Source organism: Topomyia yanbarensis, chromosome 2 (genome assembly GCF_030247195.1).
Source record: "Topomyia yanbarensis strain Yona2022 chromosome 2, ASM3024719v1, whole genome shotgun sequence".
NCBI classification, from domain to species: Eukaryota; Metazoa; Arthropoda; class Insecta; order Diptera; family Culicidae; genus Topomyia; species Topomyia yanbarensis.
Genome location: NC_080671.1, coordinates 14,909,433 through 14,926,951, shown reverse-complemented (window position 1 = coordinate 14,926,951; position 17,519 = coordinate 14,909,433). Strand labels below are relative to the sequence as shown.

The 17,519-nt window shown below is 38.2% G+C and overlaps 1 protein-coding gene across 4 annotated transcripts in view; it reads left to right on the top strand.

Moving 5' to 3' along the window:
• LOC131681288 (potassium voltage-gated channel protein Shaw-like) overlaps positions 1–17,519 on the top strand; it is a 232,776-nt gene that overhangs the window by 167,846 nt on the left and 47,411 nt on the right. The window lies entirely within an intron of this gene.

Below are 17,519 nucleotides of genomic sequence, written 5' to 3'. Positions count from 1 at the left end.
TACGTAATATATCGCTGCGACCGCAACTCAACAACCAGTCATCTGCGTCGAGGCAGTGGCGTCCTAATAGCGGTAAAGAACAACCTCGTAGGCTCGCAGCTAAGCTTGTCTGAAATTGAACGCCTGGAGCAAATCGCCGTGCGTATCGCCCTCCCGAATCAATTTGTATATATTAGCTGTGTTTATCTCAGGCCAAATAGTGATCCGGATTTGTATCACGGGCACGCTAATGCCGTTCAAACAATTCTAGACAGTGCTGGCAGCACCGACACTGTTCTCGTCTTTGGAGACTACAATCTTCCACGCCTTCAGTGGTCGCTCGAAAATGATCTAAAATGTTACCTACCTATAAATGCCTCTTTGGAATAAGAAATAGCTGTAACGGAATCTATGGTTGCAGGCGGTCTTTACCAGATCTGCTCATTGACGAATGTGAACGGGAGGATCCTTAATCTTGCATTCGTTAACAACACGGATATCGTAGAGCTGCTTGAACCTCCGACTGCTATTCTCAAAGTCGATCCTCACCACAAACCGTTTGTCCTGCGGCTAGATGTACGTACCAACACTGGAGATGATTCATTTCATTCGATTGACGAGCTTGATTTTGACTTTAATCGTTGCAACTTTGACGAAATCTCCACACTGATTGCCACTATCGACTGGACCGACTTAATGTATTGTAATGAGCTTGACGAAGCAGTCGCGCTGTTTTATGGCAAAGTATATGACATACTCCGCCTAAAGGTTCCACTGAAACGAGTCAAAAGGGGGGGGGGATTTCAAATTTCCATGGTGGAACGCTGAGATTCGCCGTTTGCGTAATGCCCTGCGAAAACAACGCAAGCGTTATTTCCGCCATAAATCAGACGAAAACAAAAATACTCTTCGACGGATAGAACTGCAATACGAAACGGCCCGGAATTCCGCTTTTCGTGAGTATTTGAATCATGTGCAAAATAGCCTTCGCGATCACACCGCAACATTTTGGAAATTCGTTAGCAGCAGAAAACGATCTGGTAGTACTCCCACTGACGTTTTCCTTGGAAACGCAAGCGTGCAATCTCCTGCTGATACCGTAAATTTGTTTGCTGATTTCTTTCGTGGAGTGTTTAGAAGCGACCATACTGTCCCTTCGGAAGAGTATTTGGAAACATTACCATCGTACAACATAAAACTCCCCCGTGCCACTGTAAGCCGAGCTGATGTCTTGAAGGCTCTGACTGCTGTTGATTCGTCGAAAGGGCCTGGCCCCGATCATCTCTCGCCTCAATTTATAAAAAGCTGCGCCCACGTGCTGTCTCTTCCAGTGTGCATCATTTTCGATCGCTCTCTCGCTGAAGGCATTTTTCCTATCGCCTGGAAAGAAGCTGCTATTGTTCCCATTCACAAGGCTGGAAATATTCACAACGTCTAAAATTACAGAGGTATCTCATTACTAAACTGTCTCTCCAAAGTTCTCGAAAAGCTGGTCTACAACGTCACGTATGCAGCTGCATCCCACATTATCTCGGAGTATCAACACGGGTTTGTCACAAAACGATCAACAATGTCTAACCTGATAGCTTACACTTCTAAGTTGTTTCCTGCCGTCGAGAAGCGTCATGAGGTGGACGCAATTTACTTCGATTTCTCAAAAGCTTTCGACAAAGTACCGCACAACATCGCAATCTTGAAATTAAAGCATTTGGGATTTCCCAGCTGGTTGACTAACTAGTTGCAGTCGTATCTTTCCGATCGGCATTCGTGAGTATAAAAAACACGCGCTCAAGCACATTCAGAACACCCACAGGTGTCCCGCAAGGCAGTCATCTGGGCCCGCTTATTTTTATTCTGTTTATTAACGATATCTGTAGTCGGATCAAGTCTGGGAAATTGCTGTACGCGGACGATCTCAAAATCTTCCGAACCATCGCTTCTGCACTTGACGCCGTAGTGCTTCAAGAAGATATTTGTACTATTCAAGAATGGTGTACGCTTAACGGAATGGAAGTCAACGTTAATAAATGCAAAGTAATCAGTTTCGGACGCTTGCTTACTCCAGGACGTTATGAATACAGCCTAAAAGGAAGAACAATTGAAAGCGTCGACTCGATCCGTGACTTGGGAGTGCTCTTCGATAGGAAGTTGAGCTTTTCCGACCATATCACCGCGACAACTGCTAAGGCTTTCGGAATGCTGGGCTTCTTAAAGCGGAACACGGCGGACTTCGATGATTGCTACGCACTAAAAGAACTTTTCTGTGCCCAGATCAGAAGTGTTCTGGAGTATGCTGTGCAAGTGTGGGCACCATGCCATGCCGTTCAAATTGACCGACTAGAGCGTATACAAAGATGCCCTCAGGAAACTTCCATGGAATGATCCAGTTGTGTTGCCTCCTTATGCCGATAGATGTATGCTACTCGGTCTGGCGACTCGCCGTATCTTCCTGCAAAGAGTTTTTGTTTTCGACTTGCTGTCAGGAAATATCGACAGTCCCGATCTTCTCTCGGGCGTTAATTTGTATGCGCCTCGTACTTCATATGGACAAAATAATCCACTGGAAAGATGTTGCCGCAGATTTAACGAAGCTTCTTCAGTGCATGATTTTAACGTTTCCAAGCATAGATATAAGATATTAATAAGAAATATATAGCTTTAAAATGTGTCTGTACGGTGTATACCGAAGATAAGGAAAATAAATAAATTTTAAGAAGAGATAGATGAAGTACCTATAGGGGAGATCGCGGCTTGCCAGTACATCCAGGACTGCAACATTGGATGGTCTTTTTCGGGCCCGGAGGGAGTCCATTAGCCAAATCCTGGCAAAACAGTGTTCGGTACATGTCCAAACAATATGCCAGAGATTAACATCCAGCGTGTAATGGTTTGTCATGAGTCGGGACATCACACGAATGGAGTCACGACCCACATCCATCCCCTCGAATCAAGGTTTCATCAATACCCTGAGGACTATCGAATGTAGCCACCTTTTTAGTTCTCCATTGTTCCACGAGGTTTGCCAAGCTTCAAAATTCCTCAAGAACGTTGATAGAAACTGAATCAAATATATAATATATAAGAAAACTTCTGCCATCTGTTCTTTGCTAGCAAAGACCATTTGAATTTCAATTGAGAGCAACGCAAGGCAATCGTTCATCCCTTCGCCTGTGTGGAAACCAAATTGTTTATCTGACAGTAAGCCATTTGCATCGATCCAGTTGGCGAGGTGGAACAGAAACATTGTCTCGAACAACTTTCGAATACAGGACAGCATTGCAACCGGTCGATACGAGTTGTAGTCGGAGGCCGGTTTTCCTTGTTTTTGGATGGCGATGACCTTCACTTGCCTCCAATCACGAGGGACAATGTTACCCTCAAGAAACTTATCAAATTTAACAAACATTTCTTTGCAGAGCCTGGTATATTTTTCAACAAGTTGATTTCGATTCTCTCCGGTCATGGGGCTTTATTGTTACATGACAAGAGAGCAAGTGAGAACTCCACCATTTTGTCTTGAGAATATCCGTGTTTTCAAGATTTTTATTTTGAGGATGACAAAAAATGAAACACGTTGTATCTTCCTTCTAAAAAAACTAAAGAATGCGATTCAGCTGTCAATATTAACCCTATAACGGTTGTGTGGGGTATTTTGTACCCTAGAGCTATTTGCAATCCCTGTTATTCCATAACGGTTTATTTTAACTACAAGCAATCTTTATCATAAATCAATTTTATTATTAAACTTCCATTAAAGTAGTTGTAACCTATTTGTTTCACTTGACCAACTTAACAGAGTCAGTTTAAAGTTTACCTGGGTACAAATGTATCTCACAAAACCGTTTACGTTGGTGTTTTGTCATGTGCATATACTCCGGAAAATTTATTACATTTATTACATCTTTTTTTAAAAGCAAATATCAATACATAGTAAACGAGAAACTTGTGTAAAATTGAATGAGCTTCAACATTGCAGAAAATTAGAATCTGTTAATTTAATAAAGTTACAATAGCAATGTACCGTAAAACGGGGTAAGTGTGATCAAATGAAACTTTTTTCAGTAACGTGCTATAAGATGATTCCCTCTAACAATATCAAAAGACAAACCATCTTCTCAACATGTTCAGCATCTATCAGTAACGATTACTTCTTTTTTTCGTGTACTATTTTTGAGCACAAATTCAAATTGAAAATTATACAACTATCATTCATGATTTCAATCTGTTCGAACAATACCTTGTATATCAATGAAATCAGTCAACGTCAACTAAACTGACAATTTTTTTAGAAACCGTAAATATTTTTTGTCCAATTATTCATTTAAAAAGTCCGAGATTTTTGTTGTTAACTATTTGATTTCGACTATTTTCCTGAAAAAGTTCGATAAAAGCCAACTGCATCCTTCCAGGCAATTTTGTTCTCATTCGAGACGTCACAATATCGGGCCCTACATATATGCAATTTACACAACATTTCAAGCCTATATCTTTCATTTCGATGGACATATTTTATTGATCAAAGCAACGAATGAAAATTTACAACTAAGTAACTTTATTTTTATAGTAAAACACAATAAAATACCCAACATTTTCAGTCTATGATCACCAGTACTAGTTTTAAAAATGCAAACAGTTACGTCTACTTGAAGTGAAGATAATTATTCGAAAAACTTTGGAAAAAGTGATCAATGTTCCAATGTTGTTTTACAGTAACTAGAAAATGCGCTTGGATCGTTATCATAATTCGCAATTATCGGGGGTTTGAATCACCCCCGCGTTCTTAATAGCCTCGGGTTCCGTACTGCTCAATTCTACTTCCTGGAGACCATGGATTTGAAAAAGGATAAAAGGCGCCATCATGTCAATTTCTGCCAAGAAGCTGCTCGACCGCAGTAATAGTGGTTTTTGGTAAAATCTGTTAAAATATACCATATATTTTAACAGATTTTACCAAAAAATGCACTGTAAAATAAATGCAGTTAATTGAACTTCAAATATATTGTGTGAAATGTGAAGTGTAATACCTATATATCAGGTATCAGAATATATTGGCTCAAATGGCACGTTCCCCGTATATCGTCGGGGATTTCTGACTTGCCGAATTTTTTCATCATTACCTGAGCGGAAGGAAAGGAGAAGTAGCAGGGAGGAAGTAGAATTGGAAGGGAGGGAAAAAGGACAATGTTTTTTTGTTTGTAACAAACAGCAGGTAAGTTAAACTCACAAGCAGTTTAACTCGCCAGCGAGTAAGCCTAAAGCTCTTTACCACATTGGATAAGAGACTTTAGTATGTCCCTGAGTTTCAGTCGTCCAAACATGGTATCGTATATGTAAGGACGGCCGAAAACTCGAAATCGCAATTGCGCTGCTGCTGGACAGTTGCATATCAGATGATATGAGGTTCCGTAGTCGGATTCACAAAGATCACATAAAAACAACTCAGCGCGCTGAATAGTTACTATGTGATAATTGAGTTTGCAGTGGCCGGTTAAAGCCCTGGTCAGCATGCCGCAGTGGAGCTTCGAAAAATGTAGGCGATTTTTCGAAGTCACTGGGTACGGTTGTTTTAGAAACGCCTTTGTTTGGCGACACGTTTGTAGATTACTCCAATAATTGCGGTACTCGGACGAAGCCCAGGACCATATTTTTTCCATTATCCAACTTGTCGAAATTGGCAGGGCGGGCTCAGGACCAACGAAGTCAATCGCTGAACCTGCCCTGGCCAATTCATCAGCCCATTCATTTCCAGTTATACCGGGGTGTCCGGGCACCCAGACAAGGTAGATAGTGTTGACAATGCTTAGTTCTTCGATTTGGTTTCGGCACGCGATCACCACCTTGGACCGTGAGTTGTTTGAGCTAAGGGCTTTGATTGCAGCTTGACTATCGGAGCAGACATTTATAACTTTACCGGACAATCCCTGTTGAAGGGCCGATTGTACCCCGCACATAATCGCGAAGATTTCAGTTTGGAATACAGTACAGTATCTACCTAGCGAGTAAGATTGTTCCAATCTCATTTCGCGACAGTAGACACCAGCACGTACCTCCATCAGAGAACCGTCAGTGTAACAGGCCACTTGCGTTTGTTGTTGTCTCTCCAAATAGCCAGACAACCACTTATCTCTAGAGGAAAACTTCACATATAAGGAAAACTACATGTGAGTGTTATATCGCTGGGAGCAAGAATGTCTTCACCCCATGCAACTATTTGTGACCACTGTCGTCACTGGTAGAAAGATCAACATGGTTACTGTTCCAAAGCCCAGTAACCTGCAGCCTGTAAGCACATGATAGTGCTTCTTGTTTAAGGTGTATGTGTAATGGCTTGATGTTTAGCAGGGCCTCGAGGGCAGCAGTTGGAGTAGTCGTGAAAGTACCGGTCAACGCCATGAGCGCCGTTCTTTGCAGATGGTTTAGCTTCGACTGGACCATCACCACCTCTCCCCTCTGCCACCACACAAGACACCTGTATGACAGCATTGGACGTACAATTGTCGTGTAAATCCAATAGATGTATTTAGGTTTGAGACCCCAGGTCTTTCCAAAAGTTCGTTTGCATTGTCCAAAGGCCATGTACGCTTTCTTGGCAATGAAATCAATGTGAGCTGACCAGTTCAATTTGGAATCCAATATAACTCCAACGTACTTGACTTGATCCGCACGCAGCAGCTCAGAGTCAAAGAACTGTAAGGACGAATCCCGGTTGTTATTCGTTTCTTCGTGAAAAGAACCATTGAGGTTTTGTTTGGAATAACTGTTAATTTAACGTGTTAACACCACTGTTCGACAGCTCTTAATGTTTGTTGCATTAAGTCGAAGATTGTTCCGATGCACAGCCCTGTAATTAATATGTGATAATCGTCAGCAAACCCGTAGGTTAGAAAACCAAGCTGTTGCGAAAGTAAGACGGACGAACCCACTGAAAAGTGCGTATACACACTACACGGAGAGCTTTATTTGGTCATCGATGGTTTGTGTTTTGCCTGTCTCTCGTTGTTTCTGCTGAGGAATTTTTGAATTTTGGAAAATCAATTGAGCTAGCACCTACCTAAATCCTGGAATCAAGTTATTTGCATGCATGCGTGCATATAAATGCATGCAACCATCTATTTCTGTAAACCGCTGCCAGCCAGTGGGAGATAAGATAGGTTTTACACACACACGCTTGGCAAGTAGATTCGATAACACCAAATATATTGAAACGCGCTTGACAAGTTGATAATAAAAGGAAAATATGGAAGTTTTTTGATACCCTAGATGCATACTTCCGGTTAAGCACTATTCTCGATAGCCCTAACAATATGTAATACAACAAAAAATATGTAATATGTTTCATTTTGTAATCTTTGGCTTATCGGGTAGATTACTGAAATGGTAATTTAATGCCATTTTGAAATTCAGTTGAGATATAACCGTATAACCGTAGCCATAAGAGTATCTTCGAAATGTGTTTGATAAGTAGATGGCGGAAATCGATGAGTGACGTCATTTGGAAAGCCAAGATAGCAACTTCCAGTTGAGCAAATTTTTTTGTAATCATATCATCACTTAACACTATACCTATATCTACTCTATAATTGTCCCATTCCGAAAATGGCCATGTATTTTAGGTTACAGAGATTTAATCTAAACCGGAATTCGCCATCTTGGATTTCGAAATTGCTTCAGGCATCGATTTCTGTCAAGTACTCATCAACCCCGACAACGACATTAATATTTTAGAAAGTAGAAAAAAAATATTAATAATGACGTTTCCCATTTGTCTTTATCAGATCAGGACTGAAGTATATGGGCATTTTCGAACATTTATTCCACTATTAAAATGCATTAAAATGCGTATTTTCATATTTTGACTTAATTGACATATTATAAAGGAAATTATAGAAGGCATCTGTTAGACTAATTTTGATTCTGACTTTTAATAATTTATCAACATTACATGAAGTTTAAGCATTTTCGAATAATCTATTCCATCAATCCCCCTCCCCACAAAACCAAATTTCTGGCTTCTCATAGGGTAAGGTGGGGCAAATCCGACCTAGTAAATGGTTTTCGCTGTAAAATGCTCATTTTACATCGGGTCAAGTCGTTTTATATACCAAATTAAAGGTTAGACTTCTGGGAAAATTATTATGTACAGCATTTTATTCGTATCTTGGGAAAATGATTAGATACAAAAAAAGTTCATTTTTGGTGATTTTAAAAATTGTGGGGTTCACCCGACCGCCTATGTGTTTGGTTGATTTAGTACATATATTATCCAAATTTTATGGTTCTTCAATAATAAATCAATGAATGTTATGATATTTAATTGTAACATGAAGAAAATGGAATTCAATGTCAATCTTGGAATGTCAAAATTACGAGCGATATTCTCATTTTCATCGGAGCAATTGCTCGACGAATACTATATTCATTACGTTTTTGTGTCTTTCGTTTGTAATTATGAACCATAGTGCAAAAAAAATTATGATAACAATAAAAGTATTTTTCAATTTGATAAATAAACATTTTATTAGTAAAAAAAGCGGTCGGATTTACCCCACTATTTAGAGGTCGGATTTGTCCCCCGCGTCATTTTTCATAACGATGCAATTAAAAAAAAGTTGAACTAAATTCATCGTTGCACTTTGTAGGCCTTTAATGAAAGAATTTAAATCCACTTGCATTTTTTAAGCATACTTCAAAAATCAGAAATATTCTGTAGTCAATAATGCATAAAAATCAAATCTAAAGTTGTAAAAACACACGTCGTTTGAGCATCTCAATGTAGACTAATAAAATACTGTCAGGCCACCATTATGATTATTTTCGATGCTCTATACGACAACATTGATATTAGTTCGCGTAGTACTTCCGATTTTCGATAGCAGAGGAGGGTCGGGTTTACCCAACGGTCGGATTTTCCCCACCTTACCGTACTGTTGAGGTCACAGAAATTTGATCTAAACTGGGAATCGCCATCTTAGGTACCAAAGTGGCTTTAGACATAGATTTCCGTCATGCACTCGTCAAACCAGCTCCGAATAATACCCAACTTTTTTAGTAACAGCTAGCCAAGGATATGTATAATTGTATACAACTTCATGCTGTACTGTACGTACTCAAACTTTTTCACGAACTTGGTTCACAAAAAAAAGTTTGTTGTTTCGAATTTGGTTCGTCAAAAATGTTATGTAAATTTAATATAACGTAAAAACAGAATTTTTATATGGAGATTTCTGTGTATATAACATAAATAAAATGAATTATATTGATAATATCAAAAAAAAATAAATAGAATGAATAAAATAAACATAATAAATTGATATGATAAAATGAATAAAAAGATGAAAAAAGCGGACCAAAATGTATTAAATGATTAAACTGAAAAAGTAAGCGATAATAAGTTGAGCAATCGACAGAATTTATTAAATTTTCTCAAATTAACAATTTAGATTAAATGGTCGGTGTTAAGTCAGACAGGACCAAGTCGCTAAACATCAAAAAATGAGTTAATGACAGCACTGGATAAAGAATTTCTTCATCCACATTCCACTTTTACCAGATTTTAAATATGAAACAATAAACAAGAATTATGGTAAAAATTATTTTCCAATTATAATGTAAAGGATGCTGCGATACAAACTTTAAACGCGTTTTTCTCGAAATCAATGCATTGTCACTTAGTCCGGTCTGACCTAACACCGACCAAATGAAAACTAGAAAAGATGCACAATGTGTATGTAATGTAATGAGAACGGCGAAGAAGATAAGTTAAATGAAAATATGAATAAAATGCGTGCAATGAACAAATTGATCAGAATGAATCCAAAAAAAAAAAAAAAATTAGATAAAATGAACTATTCGGATCTACCTAAGAAAATCGCCTTTTTAGGTGTATAGGTGTGAAAGAATTTACAATTGAAGGTCCTAATTGTTAGTTTGAAACCTCAGCTACATGTTGGTGCCATAAAAGTTCCATGGCAGCGCTAGGCGACGATTTGCAAAACTACGTTTTTCCATCTATTTACAATGTAGGGGCATTTCGGACCTCCCTACGGGGCATTTAGATTTTTTAAATGGAATTATGTATACCTAAGAAATATTTATTGGAGAAGCTCCTTAACCTTCCGGCAGTTGCGCTAGTGCACTGAGTGCACGCTGCTCTGAAAATCTAGCGAAATCGTATTAAAGCAGCTGCGGCTGCTCGTTCGGTGAGCCATTTGCGCGACTTCCGGAGGGTTAAGAAACAATAAAACTGCGTTACAAAAATTTAATCTGGTCAGTCACAGCCGACGTACTATCATGTTCGTAACCGCAAGCCGCTGTAAGGTGGTTGATGGAATAAGGGATCCGAATAGCCCCATATGCTCACTTCGCACAAAAGTGGCGAGCGTCTTAAAAATATCTGTGTTTTCTCACAAAGAAAAATCATTCCACAAAATAGGAGCTTACCAAAACAATTATGTGTTTTTTGCAATTTTATTTGTTGCTTTAATCATGGTTTTACCATTATATTGATTTTGGTTTTGAGAATGGCCAAAAATAAAACACGTTGTATGTCCTTTCTAAAAAACTAGAAAATGAGATTCAGTTGTCAAGATTATTGATTTAGAATGATGCATCCACAAACATGTATGACAGTCAGAAAGTTATACGATTTCTTAAAAAAAAAACCGAGGGGTCTGAATCAATATCTTAATAGACTCGAGCCCCCTACTTGCCCTAATTCTACTTCCTGGAGACCATGGACTTGATAAAGTTAATTGAACTTCAAACATATTGTATTAAATGTGAAGTGTAATACCTATATATGGCTTGTGTGTAGTGTTTTAATTACGTTTGCGTAAATCCCTGCAACAACCCAGAAGGTAGCAATTGTCTACCTATCAAGATAGCTAGCAGTTTTGGAATGCCCAACGGAAACCCAGGATACAGTCTACTAACCCTGTCGCAGGAAGGTAAAGACCACATCCCAAAACCCATTCCACACTGAGAAAAGATCAACGAAATAATTTTGCATTCATCTTCCATCCACTCTATTCATGGTTATAACCCCAAAATTTGCTGACATCTTATTAGCCAAAAAGGCTATGAAAATTCTACCTTATGCTAAAAAAGTAATCTGCTCTCTGTCTGACGCAATTGGAACCCATCCAGCAACAATCGTCTGACGTCCGGTAACGAAACTATTCCACCAGAATCCCTTGAGAGCAGAGTCATCCCGAATCTACTGATGCTTATGAGTATCAATTTCACAAACACAAACACAAACAGGTAGAACCAAAATGCAAACGTGCTGATATTTCACCTCATTTCTCATTTGAGGCCGGCCCATTTCGGTCTCAGAAGACATATTACTTTCGTGTTGCTGAGGCCGACCGAGAAACTCCTAACGATGCAGTTCTGATGAATAATAATTTGAGAGCACACCACCGCTCCGGGAGACACGTTCGCTGCATTAATCCTCGAGTGCTGGCTGGCTGGCTGGTTCGGTTCGGTTCGAGAGCAAGCATTGCCGCCTTTGTGCCTTGTTGAATGGTGCACAGCCGGATTCACCAAAGTGCGTATAATAGCGTGGCTAGATAAAGTTTAACTGGTTTCAACATTTGATTGTGAGGAGTAGAGCGTTTTGATCTCGTTGGCTGCGTGATTATAGCTCATAGCCGAAGAATAATGAAAATACGTGGGCTTTGCTATAAATTATGCGTTGGTTAGCGGTTTTCTAAAATCAGTCAACGGGTCATATTTCTTGTTAATGTATCTGGTCCGCAGTCAGGATTTCGAGCAGTTTAAAAATTCAATGCATACTTTAATTAGGTCTGATGATTCAAGATGACCGGGCAAATTTCGGCAGCTTTTCTAGTAGCAAAATTGCCCAACAAAGGTAGTGGAACAGTTTGCTTCCAGCCATTAACGATGCCGATCTCGATTAGCGTTCAAAGCAGAAGGAGAAAAAAGTTTAACAATAAACGATTACCTGGTGCGTTTAATCCGTGTGCACTGAACTATAGAAATCCTATACAAAGTAGCGTTATTCTTATAGTGAACGCTGTGTGCATTATGTGGATCGCGATGCCGCTTACGGAATGAATTCGATTAGCTTACCTTATACAGAACCTTCAAAATCCACCCGCCCGTGAGAAAAGTGGAGTGCTTGTTGAAAGATAAAGTTTGTTTGGTTGATTAAAAAGTTCACATTATTCTGTATTGGGACTGAATATAGTGAACCTTGTAATCAGTCATACGCACGATATGTGGTACTACAATCAAGTTCAAGTACAACACTTAATTGGCATAAACAACGAGAAACAGTTTGTTGAACACACACAGAACAGACGTCAATTTCGAGTGCTGAAGTTGTTTAAAAGTTAGCGGTAAATGGTATATCACTAGGTGCACCAATACAGTCGTCATTTCATTTAGCTGGTGATTTTGATAGAGAGCCTCCGAAATGGTCCACAAAATCCTCCCTCTAACTGGAATATGCTAGGATGGTGGCGTTAATGTTTTAATTCAAGCATTTATTCGAACAGGGATGTCTGTTTTTTTGTGATGACAATGTTAAGTTCATGACCGCCGTGTACGTATATGAAGGACAAAAAAGTCGAGGTACGACTGCAGGACCTTTCTTCGAGGACGCCGGATAGCGCAATTCGCCGATTCGTGTCACGTCAAAGGGAAGTGGTCTTATTTAAAAACTTTATTTAGAAAGTGTCTTCGATTAATTTTCCTACGGGATCGAAAATTAGGTAATAAAATCAAATAGAACGGGAATCGACCAATAGTGGGCACTAGTAACGATGTCATTTGTTCAACATACTGTATCCCAGCTTCCTGATTTATTAGAAGGTCGTTGTTTTTTTCTTCCAAATATATTCGAAAATAGTGAATGTACGGAATGAATATATGAGTGCTATTAGGCTCACTAAATTGTTAAATCACGTTGTTTATCTGATTCAACTAAACTGCATACCAGTTTAGATTTAAATTCCGGAATCCCTCTGTTCAACAACGATAGCTATCAGTGAATAGGACTACTTACAACCCAACAAACATTTCGTGGTAAGCGTACATCCATTGAAATTTGAAAAGCAAATGCAAATAATGAGCCTTTGAATTCAAAAATAAGAATAACGCATTGAACCCAAACACTTACTCTTCGATGAAAATATAAAAAAAGATCGCTTTTCATGTACGACGGATATAAAATTGAATAAGACAATCGATAAGATCCTAAAAGAGAAACACAAATAAAACTGCCCCTTACCAGCTTGCAACTAAGAGCTGACACAGGAACCTGTTCTAGAAAGCACGTGACTCTCGATGAAGTGAGGACACGAACACGAGTGTGCTCTTCTTGCTTAAAACTCGTGTTCTTGGTAAGCCCTGAATCTAATAAGGTGACAAACACACGTTCTCGCTCGTTTTCTAAGAACAGACAAACGAATGGAGCAGCTCCCGAGGTAAATAAGAACAAACGCGCAGGCAGAACGTGTAATGTCCTAACTGTTTGCAACAAAGTTGTTTGAAATACCTATTCCGAAAACTTTACTGAAGACACTAAGTCTCGAATTAAATTGGCTTAAAGACTGAATTCATGACATCTACTTCTAAAGGGACTATTTCAACTAGAAAAAAATCATTAGAAAATGGGTTTTTCTTATGTTGTAAAATTCTTCAGAGGGTCTCTAATACCCTGGTTGTTTTCATGCAATTTTCTAATGATTTACAATACAGTGGAGACCCGATTTTATCAGCTTCATATGCAAATTGATAGTTGGTATTTTGATGGGCTCTAGCAGTCGAACCAAGTTGAATTCGAGTAAATCCTTTGTTGGACATCTTATCTTAGAGATCCGAAAAATGCAAAAATAAAAAAAAATTAAAAATTTTGCGCTTTTTTTTAAGGAGAACCAGGCTTGTTATTTGCTCATACAATGAGCCACAAAGAGCGAAATAAAAATAGAGCAGCACAAAAACACTGCGATGTGCAGAACGACCGCACAAAGAGAAACTTGAAAACGAAAAAGAGTAAGATCTGTGCACCAAGAGCTGCACAATTTCGTTCAAAGAGTCACCTTGAAGAGCCACTTTTTTGTGCCTCCCCTCACTGGCAAGCAGGTAGGAAAGTGAATTAAACTACAATTCAGATAAAGTTAGATCGGAAGAACGTTTTAAAAATGTTTTATGGTTGCCTTCTCTACTTACGTGCGCGTGGGACCAAGATACACACTAAAGAGCCTCTTTATTTCTACGTGAAGTGGAAATGAATCAATGAATTGATCAAACGTAAATAATAAATTTTCGTTGTGTTTTCCATCGATCCGCGTAAATTTGTTGCTAAGAAAGTTTTTGTCTTTGCGCAACGAAAGCACAGATTGATATCATGAAGGTTACACATGCAACCACTAACAAACAGGGATGCCACATTGAAATCTGTGTTTCGGTCAAAAACAACTTTTTACCATCTGTGATAACTGAAAAAGGAAAAATCTGTGATAAATTTCCGAAAAATCTTTGATAAATCACAATATTTCCAAAAATCTGTGAAATTTTCATCAAAATGCCAAAAATCTGGCATCTGTTAAAAAAAATCTGTGATCAAAAATTGTGAAAAAAAATCTGTGACATTACAGAAAAATCTGTGAATATGGTAACCCAGCTAACAAATTAGATATACCTACCTACACATTCGCCTCAAACATTGAACCCAAGCGCACAAAACAAAATGAGTCAACGCTGATGATGATGGGTAGAGCGAAAGAGACAACTAGTACCACGACACTATGTTAACCGTGTTTGCAAATGGAGCTCGAATGTACAAGCGATTTTATGTACCAATAATTATGTTCGAGATTGTACATAAAAGTGTACTGGAAACGAGCACAACACAACAGAAAGCATAGTGTTTGAAAGGACAAGCTCAGTCGTGTGTTGGACGCATATAATTCAGCCATCTCACGATAAATTTGAAAATTAAAATTGGACCACTTTTGGTTACATGCCATTAAAACAAAATGTGACATGTGGGGGAGGTGGAGTAAGCTTGGACGTTACGTAAAATGTTTTTACCAAAGAAAAAACAATTCTTAAACGAATTTGTTACGCAATTGGGTATGGGACCGTTCGCTACATGGGGGAGGGGGAGTCAATTTCGAGGTGAATTTTTGCGTTACGTAGTTTATGCATGGTCCTGTATCAGTATGGTTTTTGAGTGTTGGGAACACCCTAGTCCATTTTAATTAAATTCTTTGAGCCAGAAATGAATTCAGAGTACTAGAATAAGCTAGGTTCGTAATTTCGATTTTGGCCTCACTGCACAGTGGTCCGAATCCTGAATTCAGGATGACTACTGGTTCTAGAGAATTCATGTCTTCGGAACAAATAATCTGTGTCAATTAAGGCATCTTTTGAGATGGGTCACATTAGAGTGGTCCTAATTCTTTGTACGATCTGGAAATTATTTTCGAAATAAGAAGAGATAGAACAATCAAGTGTTCCGCAAAATCTTTTTTAAGTAACTTCGCTGAGGACGTCATATTTGTAACTTTAATGTGATAGGACAACCCTAAAAAATTCAGTTTTTTCGTTATAACTTTTCAAAATATTTTTTTCCTCCAATATGTCTTCACCAAAGTGTTAGAGCTTATCGAGACGAATATTATTTATATAGACAGATTTGAGAATTTGAGATAACTCATTTAGTTCAAAAGTTATGAGCATTTTTAGCAAAAAAAACACAACCTTTTCAAATGTTGATATCTCAAAATGGAGGAAGTGAAACTGATTTCTTCTTTTTGCATTCTAAAGACCATTATTAATAGTATGTTTAAAAAAAATCTCATAGGTCATTTTTGTTTTTCTCCTTTTATTTTAGTTTGAAGAATCAGAATATTACTACTATTTGTAGTATTAAAAGTTAAACGGTAACCTTGCAATCATTTTTAAAATAAGCTCAGATAGATAAACAACATCTCAAATAAAACTGCCCGAGTGTCGCGAAGGGCCCGCTGAGTTGTTGTATCCAATGTAGTCGTGTTCCAATCTATCTGAACAGCGGAAAACGTAGTTTGGTGTTTTATGGTGTTTAGCTAGCCAGCCTAGTTAGTCAGCTATTTTCGGAAAATTTATGACTAAGAGAAACGAAAGATGTGAAAATTGAAAAACAGATAGGTATTCTAGAGTGAATCATTCGTAAACTTAGAATGGAAAACTAGAGTTAGGCTAGGGTTTTAAAACCATTAAAGTTACAAATATGACGTCCTCAGCAAAGCTGCTTGGAAAAGGTTGTACTACAATTTTTCGGAACACTTCGGAACAATCTCTTTCTATTTCGAAAATAGTTTCCAGATCGTACAAATAATTAGGGCCACTCTAATGTGACCCATCTCAAAAGAAGCCTTAATTGACACAGATTATTTGTTCTGAAGACATGAAATCTCTTGAACCAGTAGTTTAGCCACAAATGTTTTTGTTATCCTAAATTCAGGATTCGGACCGCTGTGCACTGTGTGCTGAATGGTGGTCATATGATAATTGAGTTTGCAAGTCCAAACTGACATGCTTTAATCAATTTGAAACAAGACGTTACTCGATGATAATATTCCTACACACAAAAAATAATGAAAGTTAAACGACATGTAAATCAATACGAATGTAAACATACATACTTTAATTGAAAACTACGTTAAAATCAGTGCACTCAATTGGAGCATCAAAAAGCATACAATTTTACATTTTCATTCGTGTAATATCACATGTCATTCATTTTACAGCAATAAGCGTGTAAAAAAACATAGAAGTGGTTTTCCGTTTGAAGAAACTGTAATTTTCAATCCAGGTGTAGAATTATAATAAAATTCGTTGAAGAAAGCACGACAAGTCGTGTGGATTTTTGGTGGAACCTAATTTTACATTTATATTCATGCTCCAAATATGTGCTTGAAAATAAACTTAAAATTACAAAATATTTTTTTCTGTGTAGAGTGCTCATACAAAACATATGTACAATGCTTCAATCGTGCTTGAACAAATTCAACCAAATTTTCGTGCTCACATGTTTCATACACTAAATAAAGCGAAGCGGTTAATTTTGACGACTGCCTGATTGATTAAATTTTTCATACTCTCCATTTATGCCACGAAATGCATCTCCAATATTCGAAAATGCACTTCACAAATGTTACTTTCCCATTTTCCATTAAGCCAAGAATGTATTTGGATATTATTATACATAAAAGTGTAAGAAATTCTTTCGATTCAAAAATAAAACAGATATTCATGTTAGCTATACCAGTAACTCCGTTGGAGTCCAATCTCCGCATATCTCCAATCCTATTGGAATGATTAATTTCACCAACCGTAATAATTTTCAACGAATAAAAGACACTGGAGCTGGAACCTCATGAGCGTGGGAAGGAAGCCTGCAGACATTATACCCTTTCCCGGCTCGGTGGTAGATTGTCGAGTGGCTCCCAGAGCGTGGAGGCCAACGAACGAACGAACGAACGAGATGAAGATAGCACATCATTTCCATTAGCACACCGGCATAG